At 33.7% G+C, this 22,918-nt stretch overlaps 1 protein-coding gene across 21 annotated transcripts in view; it reads right to left on the bottom strand.

Annotated features, from left to right (window-relative positions):
- MARCH1 (membrane associated ring-CH-type finger 1) overlaps window positions 1-22,918 on the bottom strand; it is a 612,422-nt gene that overhangs the window by 438,784 nt on the left and 150,720 nt on the right. The window contains exon 3 of one of the 21 annotated variants that reach the window (XM_023532692.1): window positions 14,992-15,049. The exons of 19 other annotated variants lie outside the window; for them this stretch is intronic. The gene's annotated coding sequence lies outside the window, so the exon portion shown is untranslated. Of the gene's footprint in view, window positions 1-14,991; window positions 15,050-22,918 lie in introns of those variants that run through there. One more of the 21 variants, XM_023532703.1, reaches the window with a different exon arrangement.

Consider the following 22,918-nt stretch of genomic DNA (forward strand, 5'->3'; position numbering starts at 1 on the left):
GTGCTCTCATCCACTGCAAGAAAGGATCTGCCCCTGTGGTAGGGAGAAGCCTGTGGTTGCCCAGCTGAGCAAACAACAGGGTAGAAAACTCTACCTAGTTTAAGGTTAGAGGACAGGCCCATAACAAATGCAGATTTAAGTCATGTACTTCAATCTAACTTTATTAAAAATAAAACTGATATTTCGATCTCTAGTAATCATGATTCCTCTCTATATCTCAAATGTTTTTGAATTTGGATAAAAAAGATGAATATCAATTTACTAAATTCAAAGCCATTATGGCATTTACTTAAAGTCTCAACACATTAAAATATAAAAACAAATAAAATCACAAACACACATGCACATACATGTAACAGAAAGTGAAATTTTGCCCAAAAGAAAGATGACATATTTTGTGACCTACATAAATTCTAATGTTCAAAGACTAATCGATTATTAATAACTTTACCCCTCCTCAAAAAAAAAATCACCTAGGCTGTCGGCAGGGATACTAGAAGCACAGACCAAAAGAGAATTAAAATTGTTGAAATTTGATAGGTACTAAAAAAGTCATCTGGCTCATCCCAGCAGTGGACATTACCATCTACCTGCCACTGCAACCGATCGTCTCATTAACCTGGAGAGCAAATGCACTCTGAAAAAAAGAGTATCTTAGGGCTGAAGAGAATCTTTCACAGAGTCCTATTAGTATGATCTCACTTTCTAAACAAATACTGTATTGGATAGTTTTTTTCCACATATATATCATTTCCTAACTACATTGATAATTCCTCAAAGGTGTTTTATAACTTTGGCATAGTATCTCATAAACAGTAGGTATTCAAGTTTTATTTTCAAAGTCATTATTATTCGATAGTTATGAACTTTGCCCTTTTTTGGCTGTTTTTTTTTTTTTTTTATCTTTCTAAAACTTTTTTAGTTAGATAATACAAAGAAATTTCATGATTGGGTCAAGGGAAGCAATTTCTCCTTTTAACTCCAAATTGCTTCCCAAACACATTACTATAATAGGGTGTACATGCATTTCACTCTGCTAGAACACTTGATTGCTTACCAGTGTTTCTACAATCTCAAGGGGTATCTTAAAACTCAGATAATTTTCATTATGCTAAAATGCATTGTCATTTAAATTTCTGTCGTCTACTGAAAGGATTACCTGCTTAAAAATTCCATGTTTTATTCCCTGAGGCAATACACACTTCCTTGAAGAATATATTAAATTTCCTATAGTATCTAAGACACATTCTGTTGGTAAATAGTCTGCTCAGTGACTTTAACTCAAGCCACTAACTCACTCTTTAATAACAGTTGTCTCTAAGAAGAAGTTGTCTCTATACAAGAGAATTACTTTTGTCTATTTTTTTTTAACTCTTTGAGTTTCTTTTAGAATATGCATATATTATGAATTGAGAAAAAATAGAAAATTCAAAATTCAAGTCCCAATCCAAGCATTATGGAGTCTGTCAGAGTATTGGTCTTAGAGAAAAATTAATTTCCTAAGTTTAATTGAGCAGTTATTTCCCTCAAGCAATCAAAGTATGGATTTAATTGACCTGAGTCTGAATAACATCTGTGAGGTTTCAGCAGGATGATAAGTACGCTTGATATTTTCTTTCACTTCCTTAGTGTCCTTGGAAGGAGTTCCATGCAGAATTTTCTTTGACCATTGTTTGTGAGATCCTCTAATTCAAATGAAAGGACAGTGTCCTCCTGGTTGATTATTAGTGCCTCATGTCTTTTTTTCACATGCAGAGCTCCTCGATTCCATTTAAATCAGAGATACTGGAGAAGAACTATGCCAGAATTAAAACTATGGAGTTCCACTCAGAAACACAACCCACGGCAATGAAGTTATTATATATGGAAATACAGAACACGGCAATTTTTAAATTTGGCATTCCCTTAGAATGAGAGTCAGTCAACAATTCAGTGAAAGATCAGCTTAGGTTTTTTAAAGCCATCAACAAAGATAAGTTATTTAAAGCATAATTGCATTTGATACTGAACTAGGTGATTCTCATCTAGAACAGAATACTAAAACACGTGGTCCAAGAAATAACTGCATCAGAATCATCAGGATTGTTTTTACAAAATTTAACAAATTTAGGAAAATTTGTTCTCTATTGTTGAAAGGACTGTATTATTTATTAATATATTTACACATATATACATGAATATACATATATAGTTACATATTATATACATATGTAGATCTATAAAGTGTTAATATAATGTTAATATAAATATATAAGCTGTTAATAAAGATTATTGCACTTATATGTCACATTACATTATATGTAATGTGACGGTTATATAATTTTATATAAAATAATATGGGCTTAGTGAAGATTATTTGGAGACGAGAAATAAATCATCATAATTTCTTAAGGAGAGCCAGATAAAAGCATTATTACTTGGGAAATACTAGCTCTTTGGAAGAAGATTCATTTTGGTACCTATTGGCTTGAATGGAGTGGATCTCCGAGTTTAGTGATTGGTAAGCCACTCAGTCAAATAAGACTATTTTTCAGACGGTGTGGTGGCAGATAGCAGTTACGATGAGGTCAGAGGGGAAGTGAGTGCCACCAAAAAGATGTTTTGAAGCAGGTGAGCCTAAGACATACAAGAACATATTTATAAGGCAGAGCCACAGTGATTGAAAATACATAAGTAACTTTAACCTACTTCTGTGGTTTCATTACAAGGTCTTAATGACTTATCATATACAGGTTTATCTCTGTTAACATTTCTTTGAATGTAACTAAACAAAGATCAGGAAAACATAAAATGATTTTATTATATCTGCAGTAAAACAAGGTTATTATCACAGCTCTAAAAAATGAAGCAATTCAAAGCTGAATTTTTTTTCTCAAAAGACAGATTAAAAATATCAAAAAATTATTAAAAGTTAAAAAATATATAGATGTGTTAATTGTATCTATAATAATGAAGTATATTAGAAGTGATAGATCCAACTAGAAAAGAGTAATGACTATGAGAATCAAAGTGTAATATATATTTATGTTCCTATACATCTTTAAGTCATGCGACTATTTTATCTCATTATAAATTAAAATGGTATCTTTCATTTTTTCAATGCTTCACTTGGGCATCTTTATTTTTTCCCTTGCTCCTTTTTCTTGTACCAATAAAACCAAATAAAACTGTCTCTAAACACAAAAATGGGGACAATAATATCCATTTTTTCCTAAAACATTTATTTGCTATTTCTAAATTAAATTAATAAAATACACTTAAGGATAATTAGTGTTTCTGAGGCTGGTTCTCTCTAGTTTTCATTGTCCTTTATTCTGTGTAGAATCTTACACAGTCGTTACATTTCTCTTCAAGTGATTATCTAGATTTTCTTCCTACCGTCAATAGAGCACTATTCCCAAACATATAAATTACATTAACTTTGGAAATTTCTGGAGGAGTTTCTGGCCTTCCTTGAATGTCTTAAGAGCCCTACTTACATTTCCAAGAATTCTCCTGTTGTTGAATTGAACCTCTCAAAAAGTAGTCTAAGACTATGTCCTCTTGTTTATACTGGAGAATTTGTCGCCCACCTAACCTTCATCTAGAATCTTTAATTTCAATAATCAAATCTTCATTATTTTTCCTGAGCAAAATAGGGTCAGTTTAAGCATATCATGACTGGGAATGATGTTCTATGATGAAAAGATATGATGCTGAATTAGGAGAGATAATGAGCTATTATCAAATATTACTTCATTAATAATAGGACGAAAAGAAGAGCAAGAACAAGAACAAGAAGAAACAGCATTATATTTTAAATTTTTTTTACCTCATTAGAAAAGATTAACTTGGGGCAGGAGCTCTCTTTATGTCTAATTTAGCTACAAACAGTAAATTCTTTTATATTTGTTTTTTCAAATGGGCTGAGTCAGATTTTAAGAAAAGATATATTCTAGACACCAAAACATTTCTTTAAACAATCAGAAATCTACAAGCAATACCACATTTGTAAGTAATCAGTGACAAAGATCCACCCAAAATAACTTTTTGAAAGTTTGTCTCTAACTTTAATCCCCTATACATTCAATGAACACACTATACATTTCAAATTTATTCATCTTGAAAAACTACATTAAATCTCTTGATCACTGACAATGACTAGTTTAGTAGTTCCCTGGCTAAAATGTATGCAGAGTGTTTGTTCTTTCAATTATCAAAATAAATATCAAGTTATCTTTCAAGTTATCAAAATAGTTAAAAGTCAAAATGTTCTTTTCACTGATTTCACAGAAAATAAAGCCCAAAATTTAAGCCCAATATTATATGCTGCCTTGACATCTGGTAAAATCAGGGGGTTCTAAAAGGCTTAACTGCCTATCCCTTTCCCCATTGTTTCCACAGGTAAGTTCCCCCAGATAAACAATCCTCCTCATTATGTGGACCAGGCATAGTCCCTTCTTATCCCTGAGCAGTGGGTTTCAATTCCCTGCCAGCCCACAGAATTATTCAGACAAGCCAGTCAGATCCTCCAGCAGGAACTGGGGACACCACTCCTCTTGACACTACAAAGCCTGCTTCCCACAGTCTCTGGTTTTTCACTCTGTCCCTGAGTACAATCCCTGCACGGAACACAGTATTGTCTTCCCCTGGGCTGTGAGTATATGTGACAAGTTCATTGTTGTCATCTCATCTTTCCATTGTTGGGTGTGTTCAGCCATCCCATAACTCTAAAGCAGGAATCTTTCCCTCACCAACAGAATAAAAAGAAGCTGAATATAAATCTAAAAAAAATAAAAATTTTATATTAGATAATATTAAATTAAATATTTAACCAAAATATAAAATGTATATTAATATTAATTTTATAGTAATAATAAATTTGGGCTCAATGTGTTTTAATCCACCTAATTAAGATTTTAAGCTTTACACCTTCTTAAAATAATTTAATTTACCATTTTAAGATAAAGAATAGGTTTATCTGCTACTGGTGGATCATACATGCTTCATAAAATTGAGCAAATAGTTAACATAAACAAATGTACAGTACAGCAGAAAAATATGTTTAAGACAGAAAGAGGCTAGAAAATGCCACTTCCCACTTTTCCCAAATCTGGTTAGCAAATTACCAACACTAACAACCCCATTCAGTGGGCTGGGTGGCTACCGATAGCGTTCATAATTTCCTGCACTCTCTGTGAAATAAGCATTCTTCCTCTAGTGAGTGTTTCAAGCCTTTTTAGAAGAGTAGTCTCTTCTTTTTTGAAGTTCATTATGACAGTTCCTGTAAAATATCATTAACGATTTCCTCAATCATTAAGGGTAGCGGGAGTAGGCGGCTTGCTTAAAATATTGATCTGGTACAGCATCAAAAATAGAAAACAAGTATAATTTCAAAGTTTTGCTTGGTCTTTGTGTAGCTAATGATGATGGTCTGGAATAGATAGATGGCTCTTTGGGAAGGGATTGTAATTGGCTTTGCTCCTTTCATTCAGATTTATTCTTGGGCATAATTTTTAACACAAGGCTAACAATAAAGAGACGTGTTCTGCCTAGGAATTTGATGAGTCTTCTATTAAACTAGGAATATAAGTATTTCTGTGAAAGAACCCCTATAAAATTTAAAGCAATTTTTTTCTTTTCCCTTGTATACTCAGAATTGAAGATCACATTTTAGTTTTCATTACTTCTTTTCTTTAGGCTGTAATTCACTCCATTACCCCTTAGCATTAAGCTACCAGCATACTCGAGTTAGAGGACGATTTATTTGTGAGACGAGGAGTGATGCTCCATCTGGGGTGACGTGGTGATTCAAAAAACCAGAGTAGCCAATGGAAGGCCAGAATACAGGGCAGAGATCCAAGTCAACCAGGAGATGTGAGCTGCAATAGACTGCCTTCAAGCAAAAATCAGACAAATCTGTTCACACAAGATTTGCTTCGTGCTGTTGCTTACCCATTTCACATAACTACCCCGCAGCAAAAAAAAAAAATGTTACTTGGGACTATTATAACTACATATTTCCCTAGGTGCAATCATTGCCAAGGAAGGTAATCTATGCGGCATGGAAGAGGAGAAGGGCTATGAGAATGCAGTACTGTCACATGGGCTAACATGTCTAAAAATATATGTCTACAACTTCTAATGCTGACTTTTGACACATCGCCCTCCCAATTACACAGATGTCTCTGGGAAAGGAAATTAATAGTAAGACTTATATTAAAGTCTTATTGGGCCGCAAAGGAATGAAAGGAACTGATTGTCTAAAAGACTTGTTTCTATCTAAAGGAAAGTAGAAACTTTATTGTGAAATTTAAACCATATGACAAATTTTACTTTAGTCGAAGACTGCTATTTTAGGACTCTGAATTCAATTCAAATTTCGTAGCTCTTATTACTTGACTAAGTATTATTACAATTTTTACCATCAGCATCTACTTTCTAGTAATTCTGATACATTTTCTAACTTTAAAGTTGTCAGAACTTCCCTTAAGATCTTCTTCATTTTAATAGACAACCTTGTTACTTATTAGACTGAAACTCCAGAACATGTCAAAAGGAGAGCTATTCTGAATAAAATGATTATGTTAATATATTTCTATGATATTATGATAATAAAATATGACAGACAAAATTTGATGATATAATATGTGGTAATATCTTTCTTGCAACATCAACAGAGTGACTACTTCTTAATGGCAGCAAGGAAAATTCAGCTATCAACCTGCTTTCACAATATTAATGGGTTATATAAGTTTCAGATTTCTCAGCCGAATGCTATGGATGAGGTTCGATGGGCAAATATATAATAAAAATAGATGTTTTTTTTCTTTTAAGAATATGTCAAAATATGTGTTTTTAGTAAAAAATGTCACAACAAAAAAGAAACAAATTCAATATCTTAATTGCAAGAACTGCATTTAGCAAAGTATATCATTAATGATGAAAGGGTAAATCCCATTTTTGTATCTAATCATTTGTACTATTTCCAGACTCCTGGAAAATATTTTTTCCTGTTATGACTGAACTAAAACTGTTAGGAGGCTACAAATTTTTAAAAAACTTCAAATGACAGTAAGTTAGTGAGAATGGACAGTAGTGGGTTTATTACAGAGTTTTCACAGGTTTTGAAGAAGTTGTTGTGAAGTGAGCACAAGCAAGGTAAAGAATGTGAAAGCACAACTGTCCCTGGTAGTAGTTTCTGAAGTTTATAAGCACTGCTTTACTCCCTGCTTACGAGGTTCCTCCAGGTCTTTCCCGATGTGGTAACGGCAAAGCCAAGAAAGACTCAGCTTTGGGTTGAATTGCTACAATGACAGCAAGTAACTAGTGGATTGTGGGAAGAAGGAGAGATGTTTTCATGTTTATTAGTAGACTTATTGGACCAAGTAAGAAATTTTCTTATATAAGATTCTTTTTTTCATCTAGATTACTTTTTTGCTATTCTCTGGCATGATCTAGCTTTTCTTTTCTTTCTGTAATTGTAACCTTTATCATTATTTTTTTAATTCTGGAAAACGGAACCTCCAAATACAAGCTGAGCTTCTGTTGATGGGCTACTTAAATTTGGCAGCATTTACACCACGCACTGTAAAATATCTGCATTTCTTTCACTAAATGAAATGACTAGTTGTTGACAGAGAAGCCTAGGCTACTTATTGTACTGACTTAAAGACATAAGGAGATATTGTTTCAGATTGCCAAGGCAATGTCAATAACAACAGCTAACCTTTTCTGAGTATGAACCATGGTGTGTCAGAAAGTGTTATAAAAGCTTTTCAACAAATAATTTCAAATAATCTTTACAACACACTATTAGTAAGGTACCATTAGCATTATTTTTCATAGGTGAGAAAACTGTGGTGGAGGGAGTGAAGTAACCTGCTCCACATCTGCCTCTAATGTCTTACACATGAAAACCTTGCCTCGGACCTCTTTATCAGTGATTGTGAGCGATAAACGTACTATCCCGACAGCTTTAAGAGTCTATTGCAATTTGTTCTAACGCAGCCATAAAAATTAAATTAGACAGCATAATGTAAAACTCTCACTTTTAAAAAACAGTAACACAAAATAAAAAACATCTATTTATCAAAAATGATGGTGCGCTTACCAAACATAGGATACGGGAGCATGAAGAGAATCACAGAGATAACTCTCTGTCCCCAAGAGTTTACAATGTAGAATAAAGACAGCGGTACCCAAATGATAAAAGAGCCAGTGACATAAGAGAAGGTCAAAGTGCTCAATGAAATGTCTAAGGAAGGGTTATTTCTGGCTGAAGCGATCAGGAAAGCCCATAGACTTATTAACAACTAAGTTCATAAACGACAAAAAAATATAAAAGGATATTTTTAATTTTGTTTGGTTGATGGGATAGCTGCTTCCCTTAGGGACAGACTCTGTGGAGGAGCCATCTTTCTAAAACTGTATCTAGTTTGAGCTGCACTTTTGGTTGGATCTGTGAAATAAGTCTCCTCTTCAGTTCTGAAAAAAATAACTTGAGAAAGCTCTTTATCATCTAAATATAAAGAGAGTCATCTCTCACTGTTCCTGGAGAAAGTCATTAACCTGAATGCTTCTTCGAGAAAAGTCCTTCTTAGTTCTGTATTAATTTAGTACTTGACTACTGCTTGTTCGATGTGTGCTTATGTGTTTGTTAAGAGGTTACTGTCTGAATGACGTAAGCAGGGGCCCCTAAGACTTCAACCTAGATATTTAGAAAGACATTTGTTGAAAGAAAGACATTAAAAAGAACATGGCCTGAGCTTGAGTAAACCCAATCTACACTACAAAATTAATGTCATACAGGTGGTGCTATTGAAGACTGGCCAAACTACATTTTAGAAAGTGCAGTCACCGTCCTATAAGAGATACAATACAAGAAGAAATTCTTATAGGAGAAATAAAGGGGTTCAAGTGTCAGTAAGTCACAGAAGAGTCAGGTGCAATAACCACTAGAAGTGAGGGAGCAAGGCGTGACTCTGAAGAGCAGGGTCACTCCTTAGCAATAGGGCCTGGACCTTGAAGTGTAGGTATTCTTGGAGGACTAGCAGTAGTAGTGAATCTGGGTTACTTGCCATATGGGGGTAAGCCAAGGTCTATGTGCATAAAAACATGCTTAAAATGGATCCTGCAGGTGAATGACATGTGTTTTCTGTGGAAACCAACTCTATGTAGTTACCTGCTATCGCTGCTTTGTACTTCTTTTTCTACATTTCCTTTATCTTTTAGAACAGACTTACCAAAAATTTGCAATTGTATCTTCCTTATATTTGGGTAATTTAAGAAATGGACATGTCCAAACTTCAGATGAAGTGACATGAGCAGAGCAGTGCATAGTGCTGGTGACAGTGAAGACCAGGAACAAAAGACAGTCATTCACCTTGACCTTGCCTTGCCTGATCTCCTCAGGCCTAGTGACTGAAAAGCCTCTACCATCATGACTTTATTTGGAAGCTCTTCCTGAGCACAGGAGTAAAAGTTCCTTCCTTGAGAGGTTCTCAGGACTAAGCCCATTTTAGAAGAATTAAATTCTTGTGTAGACAAGTAGAGATCCAAAGGCTACCACTGCTGGGCAATCTGATTTTTTAAAAGATGAATGTATTCTGAAATCCTAAATTGGTAAGGCATAGACTTACTTAGCACACAAATTATAACGAAAAGAAGTCAGAATTTTATTCTTAGTTATCTCACTGGAACCCCTCACTTGGCTTTTCTGAAACTAAATTCTTTATCTGTTAAATGGGTGTTAAAGTAATGATTTCTTTTTCTGGCCTAGTAAAGGAAAATATACCTAAGAATTTTGTGGAAGTATGAAGTTCTATGGTAAGATGAACATGATATTTTACAAAATTTGTAAAGATAGCCAACTGATAACACATAAAGTCTCAGAGAACCTGATGATATGCAACAATAAACACACACGCATGCCATATGCCAGAAGAAATGCTGTTATCATAACATTTTAACATATCTTGAAGAGACCTCAGAAAAGTTCATCTAAATTTTCTGTGTCCAAGCTTAAGCAGAAAGCCTTGATCTTTAAAAATTTTCCAAAATCTCATATTCATTAACCCAGTCCTTTTCATGTAAGAAATACTGACATTTTGATAGGTAGTGACTTCCCCTATATAAAATCTCAAATACTGGTTAGTTGCAGCTGAGCTACCAAAAGCCAAAAAAAATGAGAAGGGATGTGTAACATAATGTCTACCTTCTCTGTCAGCAAGGAGCTGGGAAAATAAAGTGAAAATATTGGAGTGAAAGAAACGACTTGCAGCATTTATATAAGGAAAAAAAGAAGAGATCTGAAAGGAGAAAGCTATTCATCCTTGCTATGAGGGTTGCTTATTTAGAGCAGAAGTAAATGTCTTTGAAAATTCAAAGATGCTTTAAGCAGAATGAAAAACCAATGCTAGAGAATTAAAAATTAAAGAACACTATACACAAGCCATGTGTATTTTATGGCTATTGTAAATGTTAAGAAATAATCTATATTTCATAAACTACACTAACCTTTAGGAAAATAAGGAGATACTAAATTAGATTTAGATGCACTCAAATTTCTAGACAATTGATGGCATAGCACATGTCATCTTTCTCCCTCTGCCCCCAGTAACAAACACTTGTTAATTATCCTATTTTCTCAGAAATAATCTAAGAATCTAAAGCCATTTAACAGATCGAGGTCACCATTTCTGAACTCAGCGTTTTATCTTTTAGACTTCTAATGGTACCAACATTTCACCATCCATATCGAGGTGAAATATACTACGTGTTAAGAATATAAGTCTATGTATTAGCTGAATTCTAGTTGTTAAGAAGGACTCATCTATACCTATATCTCTATACCCTAATCCATAAAGGATATCTCTAACTAATAATAACATCTTTACTCAACAAATCTGAAGAAGACTTCTTGGCATTTGTCAACACAGCACTCTAAGCAGTCTCTAACAGTTCATGAGGATTAGCATAAGAATCAAAACCTATTTGCTACCCTAAGAGTTGAGGGGTCCTTCAGTAGTAGGTCCATATAATCTGACATTCACTATTATTACCAATGGAAGTTCTGAAATTGGCTTCATGTAGTGGTTCACTTGGTGAGTTTACCTGGGCAGGACTTATCACCAACTGTTCCTTTTTTGTGGACACAGCAGGCAACAATGGCCTCCTAAATCTTTCCTTTGGTAAATATACCCCACAATCACCATTCTCTAAGGATGAGGGCTTCTAGAATCTTCTTGTTTAACATTATTTCAAGATCTACAATTTGTCTCTAAAACAGCTATTAAATAGCTCCTTCTCTCTGTGACCAACTAGTTTAACTTGTATCTACTAGTTAACAGCTAGAAAACAGCTAGAGCAAATTTCTTCTTAGCTCTCTTGTGGCAACTACTTACAAAGGAAAGTCCTACATAGAAACCTATCCGAGGAACATGCATGCCCCACTCCTCTCCATCTCCATTAAGGCTAACGAATCTGCACCACACCACACCACACCACACCACACCACACCATACCACACCACACCACACCCAATCACACTCCTAGTTGTCATTTCCTGTTTTTTGTCCTGTCTTCAGGCAATGCACTTTACAGCAAAGTTGGCTCTTAAAATAAAATAAAACAATAAAATAAAGTAACAAAATACGCTCCTACTAGCTGCAACAGAGTTCATCATCCCAAATGGCAATGTGCAAGCTGTAGGTAAAATGGATACTTGGTAAAAGTACAAATTCTTCACAGAATTTAATACCCAAAAGATATTAAAATGATTGTTTAAAGTGACCTTTAGGAATAATCCTGGTTGCCCCGTGTAATTACTCAAATTAGTCCAAACTAAATTTAAAGTATTCTGGATTTCAGCTAAATATAGAAAATAATAACCCAGAATATTCAAACATGATAAAAGTTTAAGAAAACAAAATTAACACAATCATATGTATTTTTAATAAAATTCAAGTGAGATATCAGAAAATAGTCATGTTCATTTCTTATGACCAAAATACTTTATGGTAATAGCTACTCAGTTGTGGTCATCCTGGAGCCACGTAAAGAAAACACAGACATTTAACTAGGATACTATATTTTAACAGAGGTCCAAAAGAACTATAACTACCAGTAAGAGATGTTGACATGATGTCAGTTCACTGGATTTTGTTCAGTTCATGAATAGAATTCCAAAATGAGTCGTTCTGAAAACAAAGGCTACTTGACTATTGACCATAGATAATTCAGACTCTTCAGGGAGATTCCATACTCCATAGATCCTGGCTAAGTGATCTACAACTGCTAATGATGGAGCCATCTTCTCCTCAACTAATCACTACCCCCCTCACTGAGCATTTTTTTAACTCTCTCCTAATTTCATTGTTCATACTTAGCTTTCCTAATAAATTTTCAGTCTGTAAATTCTTTGGGTGAACAGAGTCTCTGCTACATTGCTTCTTGTAAGTTACTGCCTAAAGCTGGGTTTCCTATAGCATTCCATGAAGGTTCTCAAATACAGAGAAACATTATCATTTTTATAAAAAATGCAATTAACCAAGCTGGCTGTTGTTTGTTTCTTGACCTTCAGAAAATTCTGGTTAACTGACCACTGTTCATTACAGGTAATTCTTTTTTAAAAGAAAAGATTAATTCCAATAAGTAATTCTGGAAAATCAAGCAAATGTTGCCTTTTCTTGCTTCTGATCATTCAGGACAATTAACATGAACAAAGACACTAATGTAATTGCTTCATAGATAGATAGATAGATAGATAGATAGATAGATAGATAGATAGATAGATAGATACATATAAGATATATATCTATGATATATAGATTATATCAAAACATGGGATTTGATTTCCCATAGGCAAGGATCACGCATAAGACATGTTTAGTGCGCCCTGTGGACTGTAGACCCTCTCTGAGCTCTTGCATTTGAGAAGTGAGTTTTTATTAAATCCAACAAATGGCATTTCAGGAAGTATCAGAACATGGAATACATGGTTGAGAGAGAAGACTAAGAAGACATCTTTATGGCATGACAACTAGGGAATGGGCCAGGCCTAGAAAGATTATCACTACATATCGGCTTTCACGAGAAATGGCTGCTTTTCAGAGTTTTTCTCCTTTTTAACTAAGATATTTTGATGATATTTTATCTTCGTTTTCCATAGCTCGTTCCTTGGCAACAGCTTCAAGGCTTCAGTAAAAACAACTATTTTTAGATTTGAGTCAGTAGTAAGAATTCATGTTTTTGATCAGGAATACCATGAATTCACATAGTTTTAGACATCCTTAAAATCAGATAAATCAGAAGTTTCCCAAGTGTAATAGGTATTGGATGAATGATGTAAAGAAATTCAGACTGTTTATTTGAAGTGTAGATTACCTTGTGGATTTCTGGATATTTAATAAATTTATGTCAAATTTTCAAACTTCTGATATTCAAACATCATTAATCAGAGCTTTTATTGTAGTTATAAGTGTCTCACTTGGGCCTGGCCTGCATGAAAAATAATCTGATTTCCTGATTTATTGATGACAATCTCTTTGTTATTCAATAGGATAAATTATTTGTGCCTAGAGTTTTTCTATTTAGACACTGTATTATTGCCTCATAAAACAACATAATGGAACTGTTACTGTCAAAAGCAGTAAAAAATGAACAACTGTTGGTTTTACCTACACACAATTAGAAAGTAAAATTCCACTGCAAGTTAATTACATAGATTAATTCATATTTAGAATCTAGCACAAAGGGCAAATATATGAATCTTATCATTAAATTTTGCCTGGACAGATAATGATTTTAAATGACCTGTTATTAACTTTACTTTCTAAGAACGTTAGGAGTGCCTCAAGTACTGTGTTCTTTGCAAATGTAAAGCATTTGGTTTCAAGTCTTTCCCAGGGTTCACATGTTCCCACTAAGGGTAAGGAGTGTCCCAAAAAACAATCTGTATGAAGTCCTATTTGAAATCTATGTGACTGCAAATAGGTAGTTATGTATGATAAGAAATGTGACTGCTTTCTTTACACAGAGATCAGACATTTCTTCTAAATAGTGGAATGTCTGATTGGAAAAAATAAGTTACGTCCATAACATTTCTGACCTTGGCCTGCTCTGGCAATCTTAAACTTGGACCTCTTTGAAGAATGAACTGACCAAGAATAAACAAGGGTTTAGATTCTTTTCTACCCTTGCTTTAATCCGTTTCAACCAGACATGAAAGCAGAATTGTCCCCTATTTAGAGATGTGTTCATTTTTAGAAAAGTCCAAATCTTTATAAAGAAAATACATAATCTGGTAGGCAGAATAATTGCCTCCCAAAGATGTCTACTTCCTAATTCCCAGAGTCTATGAACATGTTACATTATATGGCAAAGGAAACTTAAGGTAGCAGATGGAATTGTGATTGTTAACCATCTAACCTTATCCAGGTTCATCTGGGTGGGCCCAGTGTAATCATAAGAATCATTAAATGGGAAGAGGAAAGCAAAGTGATGTGATGTGAGAAATACTTGATCAGCCTCTACCAGATTTGAAGGTGGAAGGGGGCCACAAGCCAAGCAATGTAGGTAGCCCTTAGAAGCTGGAAAAAGCTAGGAAACAGATGCCCCCCTAGAGCCTCCAGAAGGAACGCACTGCTGACTTTTGATCTTTGACCCAGTGAGACCTACTGTGGACCTCTGACCTCCAGAACTATAAGAAAATACATGTGAGTTAAGCCAAAAAGTTTGTCATAATGGTTTACAGCAGCAGTAGCAAACTCAGACAATGATGAACAGGAGAGCTAAGACGACTCCAAAGATAAAAATATTACAGAAACTCTCCATTTGGATTTTGAAAGATTGGTTGCAAGTCCATTTGCCTGTAAGTTTAAAATTACAAATATGAAACCTACCATCCATACCATCTGTCGGTGGTGACAAATCTGACATCCTTTGTTCTTGGGCAGTGCTTTATTCTTACCTATGAAATTTTGCAGATGGAAAGACTGAGAATAGAATTACCTTTTACGCTGCGAACAACAGTCCTTCTTCACCTGATGTAAGATTCCCTAGAGGGCACCTGCCTTGGACAGAAGAAACTGTGTTCAGAAGAACTGAGTGCAATTTTGAGCCGGAGGTTTGCTTATCTCAGTTTCTGTACCTTGCTATGCTCATGGAATCTGACTCTGAAAACTCAGCTCTATCGTCTTCCATAAGGGTTCATCCAAGTAGCAAGAATGGGCCTTCATTCTTCCACTGGAAGCTGCTACAAGTAAAGAAGGCACTGAAAGCTGACCTAAATGTTTTGTTTTGTTTTCACATTATTTCTTTTTGTGCTTTTATCTAAAATAAGAACAGTACTTCTTTCTAACTCACCTCAAGTTTTACTTGCCAACATCCTTAATTCCCCAATCACTAACCACATTACATTTTATTTCACTTGTTTATAAAATTGCACCTTTGCTAACCTTCCCAAATCTTCAAGTTTTATTGGCTCTTGCTCTCACAATCATACTGAGAATGCTTTGGTTGGGCGGAAGTTAGCATGGATAATTCTAATCATTACCATCCACTCATTTGTTTGTCAAGCATTGCTCTGAGTCCTGCAGTTGCAATGATGAATAAAAATGATAAAACCTTTGCCTTTATAAAGCTTTTATATTCCAATGGGAATGTGGAAGATAGAAACAAAAAAATAAACACATACTAACATACAGTCATACATAACCGAATTCTGATTTCAGGTGCTGATAAGTAGTATAAATAAAATAAAACACTAGAAACCAGAGTAATTTAGAGGAGATTATTTTAGCCAAGATGTTATCAAAATAATTTCTGAATTTAAAAAAAGCTATTTTGTCATTTATGTTCTATAAAAATATTTTATCTCCCATCTGTCCAGAGAATTTGAGGGAGTATATATGAACTGGTATCTTACACAAATATAATAATTAGATTAAAGACAAGCCCCCCACACACACACACATATGCACTAATCCTCAACCACCAAAGCAGTAGTTTGAATGTAATATGAATATCTGAATATGTGCTATTTTCATATAACACCCATACTATTTTTCCTTCATAGCATTTTATATCAGCATGTACTTATGCAAGTCTAATCATATGAAGATTTTAGATTTAGTCTGAATGGTTGCAACTTGTAAAGTTGAAACTTCCTATTTGAGGTTTTCTCATTCTGCTTTCCATCCATCATTCCACTCTGAGACAGTCATCCTGAAGTGTCTCCCAATAAATCACACCTTTTTATAATCTCCTCCTCTTGCATGAGAGCAGAATCTTGACTTGATTCTAACCGACAGATTACGGCAAAAGTGATGGGATGTCAGTGCTTCATTAGATTACACTATTATAGCAAAGGTGAAGGAATTTTGCAGATGTAATTAAAGTCTCTAACAATTACTCCAGAGTCCCTAACAATTACACCAAAGGGAGATTATCCTGGTTGAGCCTGACCTAATCAGATGAGTCACTTGAAGATGGATGGCAAGTCTTAGACTAGAAGTATCAGAGACTCTATCTCTGTTTCTGGGTTTGAAGAATCAAACTTACCATAAATGCTAAAGCCTCAAGGGAATGAATTTTGCCTACAACCTGAGGGAGCTCGAAGCAAATCTTTCTTTAGTTGAGCCTCCAGATAAAATCATAGGCTGGATGACATCTTGATTTAAGCCTCACGAGACCCTTTGGAGAAAATCCAACTAAACCATACCTTGACTTATGTCCTACAGAAACTGTGAGACAATAAAGGAAAGCTGTTTACAACTGCCAAGTTTTCGACAATTTGTTACACAGCAATAGAAAACTAATAAACTCTTTCCAATGATAAACATTCCTTGGTCCTGTCATACTGCTCCCTGAAACATAAAATAACTTTTGTGTTTTTTGCTTACACTCACAAATACCCTTCCCTACCTCTACCTGGTGAAATCATGTCATCCTTATGAGATCAGCTTAGATCCCATCTCTTTCCTCAAGACTGCCCAAACAATTCCTTCACCCCCTACCCACTCTCTGCCCTGCTCCACCCTCTCTCTCGCCGCGCCCCGCATCACACACATATAGAATCAATCACTTCTCTATTACCCTGGAATCGTCTTTATACTTTGATTACACTCTAGTATTGTTAACTGTTTATGAGTTTCTGCACTAATTTGTGAGTTCCTTCAGAAAAGGAAGCGTATCCTGTTGATCTGCATATTCTCACCACCTAGTGTAGGGCCTGGCAAATAGAAAGTATTAAGTAAATATTTATCTGCCGAGACATCTACATTTTCTAACTTTTCATTGTTTTTACTCAAACTGTAATAAGCTTTTTTCTGTTTCTTTTCTCAGTTTGGACAATATTTTTTTCTTTATTTACTTCCGCTCTTTGTCAGAGACTATTCCTTCTCATTGTGGCTCTTGTTTTTAAAGATAGTTGTTTTGATATCACCTAATTTATTGGTTCACATATGTTAATGAGATTAAAGTCTGAAAAGATGTATCAATTTAGCAACCAACTTTTGTAATGATTATAGATACCCCTCATAAACCTGTGTCTCAATAATAATCATAGTACTCAGAAATGTTACACATAGATTTCTAGAAATATTTATGCTTCTGCATGACAAGCTTTAGTATGCTAGAAAATAAGTACAGCATGTGGTTAAGAACTCAGACTCTCCAATCAGACTGACATAGAATCCACTTCACTTATTGACTTGTGTGACTACGGCCAAATTATCCAAGTCTCAGTTTGCTCAAAATGGAGACAATAAAGTAATTAACCTCATTGGACTAATGTAAAGATTAAATACTGCACGCAAAGTTGATACTAAAAAAATTTTAACTTGAAACTGTTGGGAATTAGGGATATTGTGCAATGGTACAAATATTTACTGCATGTCTGTTAAATAAATTGCATAAACAAATTGTTTTCCCTACCTTAAAAGTGCAATTTTAAGAAAAAAATTGCAAATCTAATTCATTTTAATTTTGCTTTAAATAAAATAAATGTTTCTCTCTTTCTTAATAGATGGTATGAATAACAGACACAATGAAGAAAGAATTGAAAAATGAATAAACTCATTTGGACTTTGTCACTGTACTTTACTCTCAATGACAATTTTTTTAAATGTGTTAGAAATGATAAGTAAAGGAGTGGATGCAGACTTTCTTCACATCAGGCAGTCAAGAGGGCTTTCTTATGATGTATATCATTATAGACATTCTCAATATTAGCTTTGGCTAATATTAGCTCAGCTCATACTTGTAAAGTAAGACTTGAAAAGTTTGTAAAATTGGTGTAAAGGAGCTATAAATGAAATATTTAGGAAATATTACTAAGGGAAATTATTAAAGATGGAAAAAATATAAGCTAACAAGAAATAGAGTGGGAAAAAATTTAGAGTCTGCGTTGGATCTAAACCCTACCTCTGCCACTTAAGAGTTGCCTGACTTCAGCAAATTGTATCTCTTCTCTGGACCTGATTCTTCATCTATATCATGAGCACAATGAACTTAAGCACTCTGGGTAAATATGTGGCATTCAGTGTTCTGGCCTGTAGAATGTCTTTGAAAAATACTACTTATCCTTCGAGACACGCTTCCTACTGAGCCAGGACCTAACACTATTATTCTTCTTAATATTAAACTCAGAAAGCCACTACCATCACCATCATCATCATTAATTTATTAATAATTATTTATTGTTATTAATAACTTATTATTAATAATTTATTAAGTGGTATAAAATATAAATTTTCTTAGCCTTCCAAATTACAGATCAGTTCTATTAAAATTTCATTATTATAATCTGACTTTAAATTTCTGATGTGAATATTGAAATTAGAAAATATTTTACACTTAAAGAAAAATAAATATACATTATCAGAAAAATACATTGCTTAGAAGGTAACTAACATAAAAAAATTTTGGGGGGGGATATAATTTTTATGTGCTACTTTTAAATAAGGGAAACAGCATGATCCAAAATGAACATGTGAATTCAGCCAAGGAAACAGCATGATCCAAAATGAACATGTGAATTCAACCACTGACAGCTAGCGCTCTTTCTTTCTCTCATTACAAAACCCTAATAGGTATACTTTCATCACAATTCAGCTTAAGGCTTACCTTCTCCATAAAACTTTTAAAGAATAACTCAAGTAAAGATTTTAAAGATCAGAGAGCATGTAACAAGATAAGAGAAGTCAGGCCATGCAATTAAAAGACATGAAATCTCAGATTCAGTAAAAGCAAATTCAACTCTGCTTTTTGTAAAAGACATAGCGGATACAAAATGATAAAAAGGTAAAAATAAAATGATGGTTTCTGATGCCAACATCTTGGCTAACAAGGTACTGTAAGTGACCATTTAACTGACAGTAATTTAAGGTTGATAAAATTTAGGGAAGCATATTTTTAAATCTCTCCAAGAGATGTTAAGATGATGACAATAATAATTAATAATAATAATAATATGTTGAGGCCAAAACTTAATTGAAAGTGGAAATTGAAAGTACTGATGATAGCCTTCATCTTGCAGATAAACTGTTAGGCCTCATAAACTTACACTAACGTTTCCATAGCTTCATGTAACTTAAAGAGACAAAGCCTGGAGCCTCTCCCAGGTGGAGAATCTAAAAAAAGAAATCCACTCTACAGATCTAGGACAAGTAGCTATGAACATAGTGTAAAGATGAATTAGATATGTCTACCTTAATGCTAATAATTAGTAATAATCATGAGCCATCCCTCATGTGGCTGAAATTCTAATAATAAGTGTTAACTTATAATTATCTTTGATACGTAGTTCACTGAGGGACCTGGCAGAAGACAAAACAATTTCCCCTCCAATTTATTGATAAAAAAAAATCACTATATAAGTTTAAAGTGTACAGCATGATGGGGAAAAAAAATTCTTTAGAAGATACTATCTTTATTCCTCACAAAATTTTCATAAATTCAATTCCAAAAACTATAAACTCACATTCAAAAAAGTGCAAAAACTGAAAGAAAGTAGAAGCAAGCAAGAGGCAATGAAAACAAGTGTCAGCAAAATCAAGCTCATGAAGAATTTGGACACAGGAATCATCAGAGAGAATATAAAAGAAATATATTTTATATGTTTAAAGACAAAACAAGAAGGTAAAAAAAAAAAAGAATCACATACTATAATTAATTACCAAACAGATCTGAAAATGAATCAAATAGAACTTTTAAAAGTTAAAAGTATAACAATTTAATCCAAAAAAACCATCATTAGAATCACTAAAGAAATAGGTTTGAACTGAGAGAAATTACATAGAATGTAACACAGACGGACGTAGAGATACCAATTATAAAAGGCAAGGTTAAGTGTCACAGAGGACCCATGAGAAGGTTTCATCAATATCCCTATGATTCTGAGTCTAATAGGGAAACAGAGTACAATCGAACTGGATAGTCTGAGGAGAGATAAAGAGTGACTAAAATTTCTGGTCACAGTTTAAGGAAACTACATGAACTATTTTAATTTCCTGGGGTTCATAACCGTGGGAGCACTACCACCCTAGACCTGGGGAGGAAAGAGAAGAGAGTGATGATGGAACCCTGAGAGGACAGCTCTAAGTTGGGGGTGACTGACAGGAAGCATTAGTAAATGGTCAATCAGCCTGGCCATAAGCGAGCAATGGCAATAAGTGCCCAAATTCACTTTCCTCCCTCCCTCTGGTCCGCTCCCTGTGCTATGGTTATTTGAACAGATCTGGAAAACAGAAGGCAAGAGAGGCTATTAATGCAGTCCATATAAGTCAATCTCTTAGTAGACGACTAGATGAGGTAAAAAAATAATAATAATAAGCAAAACAATATATATCTTGGGCCCCAGGTGAAAAATTGAGAGACAATAAGCCAGAGGCAAAATTTAAAGAGACGAGGATGAGAATTTTCCAAAATGTATGAAAGACCTAGTTATCATACATAAGAGCTCAGAAAAGCCAAAGCAGGACAAATAAAAAGAAAATAATAGAGAAAAATTATTAGAAAAGTGCAGAACACATGCACAAAAAGAATATATAAGTACAGTTAGACTGAAAAAAAAATGTCACCTTTAAAGGAATAACAATTTTACTGACAGTTAACTTCTCAAGAGTAACAATGGTAGCCAGAAAACAGTGTAATACTAGTTCTATGTGCTGCAATAAAATAAATGGCAACCTAGAACTCTATACTCAATAAAAATATCATTCACAAATAAGGATAAATTTTTACATTTTAGAAAATTACTGAGAGATTTTGCTATCAACAGAATAACCAAATCAAAATTATTATAAAGAATGTTCTTCAAACAAAAATTAACATCTCACACAATTAGATCCAAGATACAGAAGAAATGAAAAGCAAGCAAACTGATAAATATACTGTAATATTTTTAAAGAAAAAAAAAGACTTAAAATTATCATAATAATATTGAGAGAATTAAAAACCAAGATGAAACTGAAATACAAAACCAAAATAGCATATACATGAAATACAATGTAATTGGAGATAAAATTATTGAAATTTTCCTGCAGTGTTTGGAAGAAAGGTTGAGATCCTGATTGATATTTGACTTTAAAGTGTGCATATAAATGTTAAAAAATTAGTACTAGTATGTACAACTTTCAAACTAGTGGAGAAAAACACTAGAACAGAAAAAAATATTCAATCAATCCAAAAGTCAAGAAAGGAGAGAAAATAAGCAAAAATTTATATAACTGGAAGAAGAAACAGAAATCAAGAGTTATAGATGAAGATTTTAGTATCCGCTTTACATAAAAGACAGAACAAGTAATCAAAAAATTAGTGAGTACACGGAACACTAAAACAACACTATAGACTGACCTAACTAGTTGACATGTAAAAGACACTTCACTAAGTAAGAGAAAAATATATTTTCAAGGTAATATGGAAAATTTACCAAGATAGACCATACTTGGCTCATAAAATGCCTCAAAATAAAAAATTCATAACCATAATACAAAGTACATTCTCAGACCACAATGAAATTAAATCAAAAATTAAAAACACAAACATATACGGAAAATTCATTAACATTTGGAAACTAAATAACACATTTCTAAACAACCCATGGGCCAAAGAAGAAAGTAAAAGAAAAATCGGAACATATATTCTACTGGAAGAAAACGATATAAAAATATACCAAAATTTGGGAGAATCCTGATAAAACAGTGCTTAGAAGAAATTTATTGCATTATATTAGGAATTTATGACTATATTAGGAAAAGGAAAAAAGATCTCAAGTCAAAACCCTCATTTCTTCCTCAAGAAATGAGTAAAACAAGAGCAAATCAATCCCTAAGTATGCAGAATAAAGAAAACAATAAATATTAAAAGAGAAAATAATGAAATAGAAAAGATGGAAAAAAAAAAAACTAAAGAAAATCCATGAACCAACAGCTGGTACTTTGAAAATATTAATAATATTGATAAACCTCTACCTGGATTAATGAAGAAAAATAGAAGATACAAGTTACCAATATCAGGAATGACAAAAGTAACCTAACTCAAATCCTGAATATATTTAAAAGATAATAAGAGAATTTTATGCACAATATTATGAAATATACTAAGACATTATTAATAAACATTTAAATTCAGCCAGTAAAGAGAAGCCCTGTTAAACTTATCCATATTCAGAGATGATATGAAAAGATTATATACACAAAGAAGTGCCCAATGTTCATGACAATTTACTAACTGAAAGAGATGAGCTGTATACTAAAGTGCATATGGAAATAATTTGTGTTTCAAGTGTGTACCACTATGATGTTATAAGAAAACAGTGCTTCAATGATTCTTTATTTTGGTGGTAAGGTAGAGAAACCTCTGTGGATGGTGAGAATAAACAAGATTGTAAACAACAACAAAAAAGGATATTGTAATAAATCTAACTGAAAGTAAC

This window comes from Pteropus vampyrus, unplaced genomic scaffold (genome assembly GCF_000151845.1).
Source record: "Pteropus vampyrus isolate Shadow unplaced genomic scaffold, Pvam_2.0 Scaffold88, whole genome shotgun sequence".
In the NCBI taxonomy this organism is placed as follows: domain Eukaryota; kingdom Metazoa; phylum Chordata; class Mammalia; order Chiroptera; family Pteropodidae; genus Pteropus; species Pteropus vampyrus.